The sequence below is a fragment of the Felis catus genome, chromosome A3 (genome assembly GCF_018350175.1).
Source record: "Felis catus isolate Fca126 chromosome A3, F.catus_Fca126_mat1.0, whole genome shotgun sequence".
In the NCBI taxonomy this organism is placed as follows: domain Eukaryota; kingdom Metazoa; phylum Chordata; class Mammalia; order Carnivora; family Felidae; genus Felis; species Felis catus.
Genome location: NC_058370.1, coordinates 134639666 through 134650581, shown reverse-complemented (window position 1 = coordinate 134650581; position 10916 = coordinate 134639666). Strand labels below are relative to the sequence as shown.

Sequence of the window (10916 nt, the reverse complement as noted above, 5' to 3'; positions counted from 1 at the left end):
CAGGGGTTTTGCTCAGATGCATTTGAGTCCATTAATCAGTGGGTTTAAAATCCACCTAAGTCTTCTAACACCAAACTCAGACTTTTCCTTCTTATTCATGGGAATTTAATAAACATTTCACCAGGAGTTTACTGAAGGCTAGGTCGTGAACACGGCTACCGGTTTACTAATCTAATGGCACCATCAAGAAGGACCTTTATTTAGTACATAGAAGAAATGTATAGGAATTCCTAATGATCACTTTTTACTTATATATATTCATGTGTAAACCATTATGATGTCAGTCAAGATAGACTGCCTGATGCTTTGTTTTAAAAAAAAAAAAAAAAAAAAAGAACAGAAAAGAACCAGACCAAGTGACACTGGCTCAGCAAAGACAAGGATAGCAGAACTCCCTGGGTCATCTCACAGTTCCAGAATATTCAGCTCTCATGGCGCTTGCACGGCAACATGCACTTCTGCCCCAAGCAACAGGGAGGGGTGGGCTCCGAGTTGCTCCCCGGCAAGTAGGTGCTGAAACCCAGAACAGACATACACCACTTTACTCTGAACTTTCAGGAGGTGCAGCTCAATCCTCTGCCTAACTGTTGGGAGAACCAGGAATTGGGGAAAACGCTTCACGCCTAGCGCACAAATCTTCTAGAACCATGTCAAGAAACAACGTCGTCTCCCCCTGTCTATAGATACTGGGATTTCCTTTGCCCCCACAAGAAAGAAGTCAGCTCGTCTGCCCTGGCATGTTCACAGTTACATGGCTGCTCAGATACTCCCAACAATAGTCTAAGCCAGGCTTTAAGTTATTATATGGACCCCGATTAATAATAAATCAAGTCCTGGAGACAAGGAGCCAGTTAATCAGTTAGGTTTGTTCTTGGTTGCATAGAATGGATGTCTTAGGAATAGGCATATCATAATGGAATTCAAATCCCAGCTCTACATCACAATGGATGAATCATGTTGGGAAGTGTGCCCTTTCATCAGGTAGAAACAGAATCAAGGCCATCCTACACTATAAAATGAAGATAGTTATTGATTCCCTCCGAACATCCTTCCCTCCTCTATGATTCACATATACAATATTCGCTCGGGACCACAGAGTTCCTCCAGGAGTGCTAATAACAATATGCCTGACCACAGTAACAAACACTCACGCGGGAATGTTATTAGACCTCGGGCACCGTTCTAAGTATATCTGACTTTCACAGAAGCACCCTGAGGTAAGTTCTACTCTTTGCCCCCTTCCATATGAGGAAACTGAAGCACGAGGAAGCAAAAGAGCCAGCCCCAAAACACATGACAGGTAGTGGGGACGAAACCCCGACCACAGCACTTCGGCCCCCGAGGCCTCAGCCTCTTTCACTGCCCACCTGCATCATGCTGTGGTGCTTCAGGTCAATTACTGATAAGTCTCAAGAAAATTACATCAGGGTCATCGCTGCCATTTACTGGTGCACATCTTGCCCAAGGCCACAAGTTGTGAGTACCAAATGGGGATTTGAACCTGGTATTGGACACAACTCCATAGCCATGGGTGTTTCCAGTATGTCAAGCCGCTGCTTGCTTTACCGTCATGAAACCTACAGACCAAGTGCTTTTTTGCCAGTAGGAACAATTTGTTTCTTCCCACATCGCCCTACTTTCCGTTGCATTTCACTCTCCAGCCTTCTTACAAAGAGCGCGCAAGCCCCAGACAATCGCTTCCTTGGGCCATGCAAATAATGCCTACTGCCTTGACCTCGCTTTGAAGATCTTTGTCTGCCTTGGGTTTTTAACTCTCCTCAGAGAAGTGATTTAATTCAGACCCTCTTTCCTAAAGAAACTTGAATCCCTGAAAACTGACACTCATATTTCCTGTTATTTACCAGATTCTACGCTCTCTGGGTGCTAATTTGCCCTTGAGATATCCTAGCAGGCTTACGCCAAGCTCAACGGACCGAAGCCTCCCTTGTCCCAAGTTGGACCTACCCATGGTGGCACGTTTTGCTCGGAAGTTGAGGGTAATCACCTGGTTCCTCTTCTCTATGGGCATCTGGATGGTGGGCCTGGACAGAGGGAACAGCACTGGAGACGATCTCCATAGAAGAGAGCATCTCAGGGCAACCCCACGTCAGTGGGAGGTGATTGCCATGACCAGGCTAATGGAGGACGTGGATGAGCTTCTCATTAATGGCTTGACTTTCAACCCAAGTTTCACCTAATATGTCTTTTTCCTTACAGAAACGTGGAGCTATTGCCGTCACTGGCAAATCAGCTTTGGATGAAATATTCAAGACAGCTAGAAGCTAAGCAGGATAACTGAATTCACAACCATTTGCTACAGGACCATAATTTAATGGCAGCATTATAATTTGCTAAATACCATTACCATGGCACCGGGTCCTATTAATCAAAAACAGGAAAAGCTGTACACAGCAATTTTTCTTTACTATTTGTAGTGGCTTATTACTGGTGCTTACCTCTAGAGTAGATGTTACCTTTTTAGCTTCCATAATCAAATACTCTAAAAATAAGTCAAATTTGATTACTTCCAAATTCTTAAAATCTAGTGCCTGCCTACTGAAGTAGAATTCCTAAATGTCTCCTTTGAAACATGACATTCACCACATAAAATGGCAGCTCCCAAAAGAGCTACTATTTTTATAAATCAATAAACAATAAGAATTATGTATTGACAGGGCTGGAGGGGAAAGTGGGAGTGAGGGGTTCATGTGTTTGGTCTAAATGGAACAGTGGTCTTGCAACGAAGGTATCATTATCAGTTTTCAGAGACCAAACAACTGGAGTTGAGAGTGGTCCAAGGTCATCCGGTTAGTTTGGTGGGGAATCCAAGGTAGGAGCCCAGCTCTCTGGCACTGGACCTACATGTTCTGTTTTAGTCTGCTCAGGCTATCCTAACAAAATGCCACAGACCGAGAGGCTGGCACAACAGACATTTTTTTCTCTCAGTTCTGGAAGCTGGGAAGTCCAGGATCGAGGTGCTGGCGGATTTGATACTTAGTGAGAGCCCACTTCCTGGCATACAGACGGCAGCCTTCTTGCTATGTCCTCATACAGTAGACAGAGGAGGCTCGGGGGGGGGGGGGGGGCTCCTCTTCTTCCTATAAGGACACTGATCCCATCATGGGTCGTCTACCCTCATGACCTCATCTAAACCTAATTACTTCCCAAACACCCACATTGGGGGTCAGGGTTGCAACATATGAATTGTGGGGGGGCATAAACATTCCATCTGTAACAACCTGTTTCTGTGGGGTGTCCCAATCCCAAGGTGGAGAAAACAGCATTTCTCAAGACACTGCATGAAGCCACCCTAATGGACGTCTTCCTTCCAACATCGCTGATTAAATGACTGAAATGGGGGAGGTCCACACACAAAAATGGTAACCTAGCCAAAGGCAGCTGGGCATCTTGTTCCTCTGAATATCTAGGCAGGTGAATTTCTACGCCTTCCATTCCAAGGGAGGAGTTCTAAGTAACTACTTTTAGCTAATGTCTCTGTCTGTTACATAGTGATCCACTCTTTTGAAACAGAACTACTCAGATTTTGCATTTTAGAATTCATTTTAGAATTGTGAGCGTTCTACATACCTGCTCCTTGTCTGCATTTCCATGGGAATCTGCTTCCGGGAATCTCTTCCCACATTGAGAGGGATGCTCTCCTCTTTCCCACAACTCTCTCCCCCACCCTTTCCTGACAGGACTCAGCCTTGAAAAAGTATAGGCCACATGCTTGGGGGCAAGGGTAGCACATTCTGAATGGTGCCAGTCTCAACAATCTTGAGCAACACACACTATGTGTCCAAGGCACCATGGGCACATACGTGTAACCTCTGGATTCCCAGGCCACCTCAACTTGTTCTTAAAATGGGGTCAAAAAAGAAGAAAGATGGAGTGACATTATCAGTAAAATGTACACTTTGTGGGCCGTTGCCCCTACTCCACAGTGCCGGAATCATCTCACCCTGAATAGTCCTGTCATTTCTGGAAGACCCCCGGGGGCCTCTACGAGCCTTTAGACAAGTTCTGTTGCCATCTGTATTAACCACCACCCTCCTCCTGTCCAGCACCAAGAAGCCTTCATGAAAAAGCCGGTAAAGTCCACCTAGAAAACATGGTAAGCAGCCCTTCACAGCCTCCAGGGCTACCTAGTTCCAAAATCTATCACAACCAAGGCCGGGGCGTCAGGTACCACAGGAAATGAACAGGACACGGTTCCAGAAATGACCCACACATAGCGTCAGGACCCAGCATTTCCCCAAGTGAAAAACCGGGCATCATCTTCTCATCAGCCAAGAAAGGACCCACATCTCCCTTCCAGTATTTTCTACCCCACAGGCCATTCTCCCAGCTCCCCCTCCAGCATTCAGAGATATCCCCTTCTTGCCACACTGCCCACATCTCTTATCTCTGAAGCACAGCACACAATGTACACATGCACCATTACTCACCCACCCTTGTCCCTGGGCCTTCTTGCCTCATGACTCACAGAGCAGCCAGTGTGCCTTGTCTTCCGGGAACCACCCCTGCCGGTCTGTTGTCTCTGCTCCCCCTGTCTACCACCCTCAGCACTGAGCAATGTCTCCTGGGTCTGGGTCATGCCCCCCTGACTGTGCAAGAGGTTTGGAGCCAGCTGGCATCCCAGGGTCCCGCACCAGGAATGGGAGAAGGTCTCTCCCCACCCAAGTCACACTTTGTCAGCGAGCCTCCAGAGCAGGGCGGCCCGGACCCCACGGTGGCCCCGACCACACCGTCTTCTTCCTCACTACGTAGGGAAGGCCATCAGGCCGTGACACCACCTGGCTTTTCACACCGGCGACATGCTGTCCTCTCTTCCCTCTTGCACAGTTTCTGCTCTACCAAGATCATTCTAGAAGCATGAACGTAGCATGGACGTAGCATGAACTGGCATAGGGAAAAGCGGACCAAGACAGCTAGGGAAGGGAAATCACAAAGATACAGGTACGGATGCTATAGGGAGGCAGACGGAGAGAGCAAATGCAGGTTAAGGAAGCACAAACTAGACTTAAATTTAAATCTTGGCCCTGTTCCTGATTCTCTGTATGCCAACAGCCAAGTTGCTTAACTTTATGTCCTTAGTTTCCTCGTCTGTGGTGTGACAGGGCAGGACCCAGATGACTCTCAGAGCCCATATGACTCTGGCAGTCTAGGATCCTGAACCCCAAGATAATGCATTTAGAATAACAGAGATAAAGTGAAGTCATGATGGTGGGGGAGGGGGTGAAGATAATCTCATTTAACAACAATTAGATGTTAGGAAGAATGCTGATACTGTTAATGAAGGATGTAACTGGCCACATATAAATGCACAAAACTAGGGGGGATCGTGTTCAGATAAGAATTTAATATCAACCTTGAATCAAGATAAAAACCCAAGTATAAATCAGAATTTAGTATGTGAAAAAAGCAACATTTCAAATCAATAGAGAAGAATTCTTCAACCAGTAAGTGACATCAGAACAGTTACTTGGAAAGTGAGAGGGAAAAGCAGTCTTCAGCTCTTCTCTTACTCCAAAATGTTTGCAACAGGCTCACAGATCTAAACACATAAAAATAAGACAACAAAAGAAACGCAGGAGAAGAAACTGTGGTATTTTATAACCTTTAGGTGGAGCACGATTTTATAAATAAGTCTGAATAATAAATACACATAAAGGAAACATTACATATTCAACTTCAAATGCAGGTTTTATGTACATAAATATTTTGGTACAGCAGGAAAAAACAACAAACATTTTAAGACGAATGGCAAACTAGAAAAACTGTTTTCAAGGCATATGTTAACGATCGAAGAGACACCATCTGCACAGCACAGACCTAGGCTTCCAAGTCAGACAACCCCAGGACCCACTCGTAGTGTATCTTCTGTGGAGGCGGGAAAGAGGCCCCCTGGAGTTTTGCAATATCTAAGCCTAAACAATTGAAAAATAATCTCTCTGCAGAAAACGATGCCTTTGGAGCATGTTTGGCGAGAAAGGTGAGGCTGCTCTCTGGACAAGCTCTACGTGGGCTGCAGTGCAGCGATGGAACCAATCAGCCGTACATGAGAAATGTACCTGAATTTGGGGGAGGGGGTTGCAGGTAAGAGGGACGAACGAACAGCTTAAGGAAAGACGGCTGAGCAACATGGCAGAATGCTTGAACCCAAACAGAAGCGTCAACCAGGGAAAATCTCCCGATGTTGAGACTAATCAGGAGGCTGTTAAGAAAAGGGAAATCTACGGCATGATTTTATTTTATATGTTTTTTTTTAATTTTTTTAATGTTTACTTATTTTTGAGAGAGAGAGACAGAGAGAGAGAGACAGAATGTGAGTGGAGGAGGGGCAGAAAGAGGGGGTGACACGAATCCGAAGCAGGCTCCAGGCTCTGAGCTGTCAGCACAGAGCCCGACTAGGGGGCTTGAACTCACAGACTGCGAGATCATGACCTGAGTTAAAGTTGGAACCGACTGAGCCCTCCAGGCGCCCCATAAGTCATGATTTTAAACTGCTTGCCAGGCTCTAGTGTGCGTGGCTATTGTTCTGGTAGAATGCCCCACCTTATTCTTCCCGAGTTGGGTGCAGTTGGCTGCAGCCTGTCACTGTGCCAGTGGTACCCCCAGAGCCCAAATGTTGAGAGCATCCTCCACCTACATGGGAGGTGCAGGAAAAGGCCAATGCACATACAGAAGGTGAAGAAAACGTAGGCAGTGAGAACCAAGGGGAAGCAGGAGCACAGAGCAAGAAGTGACCGGGGCAAACGTAAACCTTCCAGCCTCGAGATTCCCATAGACACTGTGACGAATCAGCAAAAGGGATGGAAAGACCAAACCTACGGAATTCTGAAAGGACAAGATGACTCTTAGCAAACAGACATTGAAAGGCGGGTACCTAGTTTTTATACGAACCACACCGATAACAACAAAAAAATCAAATTAAAGCAAATATCTTCTTAGCTACTATTATTGTCAAAATCCAGGTGTGTCTTGGGAAGAGTTTATCTCCCCGCCAGCCATGGTGGACTTTTTCATACATGGGGCATTCACTAGGAACTTTAGGAAGAAAGACCTTAGTGGTGGGACCAAACTAACCCCAGACTAAAATCTGCTGTGTTCACCTTTTAAAAGCTTAAAAACAAGCCTCAAATACTTTTGCTTTCAGGAAGATTGAGGAGACATACTTTTCCCTATTTCTCCCACTAAGCACCACTGAGACCCTGAATATTATACATAAACAAACAAACCAGGACCCTGATGGGTAGAGAGAAGAATGCAGACCAGCTAGGGACCTTGGGACCCAATGACCAACATAAAGGGGGCCCCCGAGGTTTTCATGTTGCCTCGTATATCCCCGACCCAGAGCTGAAGAAGTCAGCAATACAGAAATGCCAATAGATGCCGACTCAGAGGGGTCTCGAAACAATCTGCTGTCTCTAGTCAGAGGTCCAGGAAAGAGGCAACCTAGAAAGACAGAAAACTTTGAGACACGAGGTGCTGTATTCTAGCCAAAGACCACAGAAAAAAATTGTTGTCCCACCCCCACCCATGCCAACAAAGGCCAAGCTGGGGGCACTAGATTCCATCCTTACAAGCTATAATCAAGTGCCCACAAACCCTCACTGCGGTAGTGCTGACAGACAGGTGAGGCGGCCAGGATGCTCATCACACCAAGTGGTAACGAGCCCTGGCCCCACTCCCCTGCCCCTGGCCTCAGCCTCCTTAGGGCAAGTCAATGGAGACCATGTGGGGCAAGCCTAGACTTCCACCCCACCCAGCAGTACCTAAGTGCCCCTCCCCACCACAGCACCAAAGGAGACCTAGCATACAGTCAGGAATTTCCCCAGTGCTCAGTGGTAAAGAAGCCACCTGCCCGTAGTTCCCAACGAGGCCACCTGCCCATGATACCCAACAAGGCCACAAGAGGAGAGGCAGTGAGGCATTCCTAACCCCCCTCCCAGAGGCCAACCCCCCTCCCAGACGCCAACAGTAAAGAGCCAGAAATCCCACCCACACTCAACAAGAATGAGAAGCCCCTCCCCTACCCATGTGTCATGTGTAGTGACAAACCTGAATTTCTATTCCTCCCTCCCATGACAGGAAAGAGGTGGTGTCACCCCCTTCCCCTGGAGGAACAGTGCTAGAGGAAGCCAGATAAAACAGAAGGTTTAAAGAGATCCAAGATCTCAAAATATAATATTCAAAATGTCTAGGTTCCTATCAAAAATGATTCATCACGTTAAGAAACAGGAGGATCTCTGAGTGGGGGAAAAAGGTCAATAGACTCTAACACCAAGATGACAGAGAAATTAGAATTATCTGACAAAGATTTTAAAGCAACCGTCATGAACATGCTTCAAAAAGCAGTCATGAACATGCTTGAAATGCATTTAAAAATAGAAAGCCTCGGCAAAGAAACAGAAGATATAAAAAGGAACCAAGTGGAAATATTTTAACTAAAAAAACTACAATAACCAAAATAAAAAATTCAATGGATGGGCTCAATCAGAGACCAGAGGAGGAAGAGGAAAGGAAATCAGTGAACTGAGAGGTGGAACACTAGAAACTACCAAATCTGAACGAGAGAGCAGAGAGACTAAAAAAGGAAAATGAACAGAGTTGCAGAAACTAAAGGGATAGAAAATAACATTTAACATTCATGCCATCGTTAAAAAAATGGACCAGCGACCTTAACAGGCACTTTTACCAAAGAAGCTATAAAGATAGCACCTAAGCCTAGAAAAAGATGTTGCACATCACATATTATCAAGGAAATGCAAATTACACACCAACGAAATGCCACTGAGACGCCTATGAGCTTGGTCAAAATCCGGAACACGGACAATAACAAATGCTGGTGAGGATGTGGCGGCAGAAACTGGCATTCGCTGTCGGTGGGAATGGAGAGTGGTGCAGCCAGTTTGTACGACAGCTATGCGTGTTCTTACAAAACTAAACCTACCCTGACTCGTGATCCAGAAATCATGCCCCTTGGTATTTGCACAAAGGAATTAAAAAATTATTTCTACGTAAAAACCCACACATGGGTATTCATAGCAACTGAATTCATAATTGCCAGGACTTGGAAGCAACCAAGAGGTCCTTCGGTAGATAAATAAATAAATAAACCAACTGTGGCACATCCCAGACAATGGAATAGTATTCAGTGCTAAAAAGACATGAACTCAAGCCATGAAAAGACACGGAAGAACTTTAAATGCATGTTACGAACTTTAGAAAGCCTACCTGAAAAGGCTGCAGACTATCTGATTCCAGCTATACGACAAAACTATGGAGACAATAAGACGGTGGTGGTGGGAAGAAACGAATAGGCAGAGCTCAGAGGAATTTTAGGACAGTAAAAAAAATACTCTGCGTGATATTAAAGTGATGAGTAGATATCACTATCCTTTTGTCCAAGCCCAGGATGCACAAAATGGAGAGTGGACACTAGGGTAAACCACAGACTCGGGTGACTACGATGTGTCAACGCACACGTGGAAATGTACACAGTGGAAAAAGTGCACCAGCATGGTGAGTGATGTTGACAACAGGTGAGACTGTGCATGTGCGGGGACAGTGGAAAAGAGAAACGTCTGTACCATCTTCTCAATGTTTTTGTAAACCTAAAACGGCTCTAAAAAATAGAGTCTTTAAAACAAAGAAAGAATGAAGTAGGAAGTACCAGTCTTCAGTGGGTTACACTGCAGCACACCCATGCCACGAAATACTCCTCAGCAATAAAAAGGAACAAAAGACTGACATATGTCACGACATGGATAAATCTCCAGAATTTATGCTCAGCAAAAAGAGCCAATTCCAAAAGGTCACATTCTGTATAATTCACCTTATATAACATCAATTTAAAGCTTATTTATTTGTTTTGAGAGAGAGGGCATGAGCACATGCACACATGTGGGGGAGGTGCAGAGGAAATAGGAGATGTGTGGAGCCCGATGTGGGTCTTGATCCCCCGAACCATGATATCATGACCTGATGGGAAATCAAGAGTCAGACGCTTAACCAATCGAGCCAGGCAGGCATCCCTGTAACACTTTGAAATGACAAAATTATAGAAGTGAAGTACAGATTATTGGTTGTTTAGGGTTAAAAGGGGGGCAGGATTTGGAGAGGAAACAGCATTTTATTAAAGGGCCACATAACTGATGGTGATGGAGTAGTCTATATCTTACTGTATTGACGTCGATTCTACGTTTGTGATACTGTACTGTGGTTTTTCAAGATCCTCCTGCCTTTGGAAGAGACTGGGAAGAGACAAATGGAATCCCTGTGCACTGTTTCTTATAAGTGCCAGTGAAGCTACGATTTTCTTTTTTTTTTTTTTTTAATGTTTATTTATTTTTGAGAGAGAGAGAGAGAGAGACAGACAGACGGACAGACAGACTACAAGCAGGGTAAGGGCAGAGAAAGAGGGAGACACAGAATCTGAAACAGGCTCCAGGCTCTGAGCTGTCAGCAGCGGAGTCTGATGCAGGGCTTTGAACCGTGAACCGTGAGATTATGACCTGAGCTGAAATCAGACACTTAACCAAATGAGCCATCCAGGTGCCCCAACAGTTATTTCAAAATTAAAAAGTTTAATTAAGAAATAAAGTGAGGGGCCCAGGGTGGCTCAGTTGGTTAAACATCTGACTCTTAATATCAGCTCAGGTCACGCTGACAGCACAGAGTCTGCTTGGAATTCTCCCTCCCTCTCCCTCTGCCCCTCCCCTGTGTTCCCTCTCTCTCTAATAATAAATATTGAAAGAAAGGAAGAAAGGAAGGAAGGAAGGAAGGAAGGAAGGAAGGAAGGAAGGAAGGAAGGGAGGGAGGGAGGGAGGAAGGGAGGAAGGAAGGAAGGAAGGAAGGAAGGAAGGAAGGAAGGAAGGAAAGAAGGAAGGGAAAATAAAATTTAAGGAATA

General features: G+C 45.4%; 2 long non-coding RNA genes across 2 annotated transcripts; both read left to right on the top strand.

Annotated features, from left to right (window-relative positions):
• The first annotated feature begins 432 nt into the window (after nt 1–432).
• On the top strand, nt 433–2525 carry LOC102902660. Its single transcript, XR_440016.5, has 3 exons — nt 433–1217; nt 1866–1997; nt 2218–2525. It is a non-coding gene; the product is annotated as an uncharacterized LOC102902660 (long non-coding RNA).
• Nucleotides 2526–3078: 553 nt separating this feature from the next.
• LOC123384638 lies at nt 3079–10353 on the top strand. Its single transcript, XR_006596033.1, has 5 exons — nt 3079–3432; nt 3945–4114; nt 4846–4959; nt 5961–6099; nt 8095–10353. It is a non-coding gene; the product is annotated as an uncharacterized LOC123384638 (long non-coding RNA).
• Nucleotides 10354–10916: the final 563 nt, after the last annotated feature.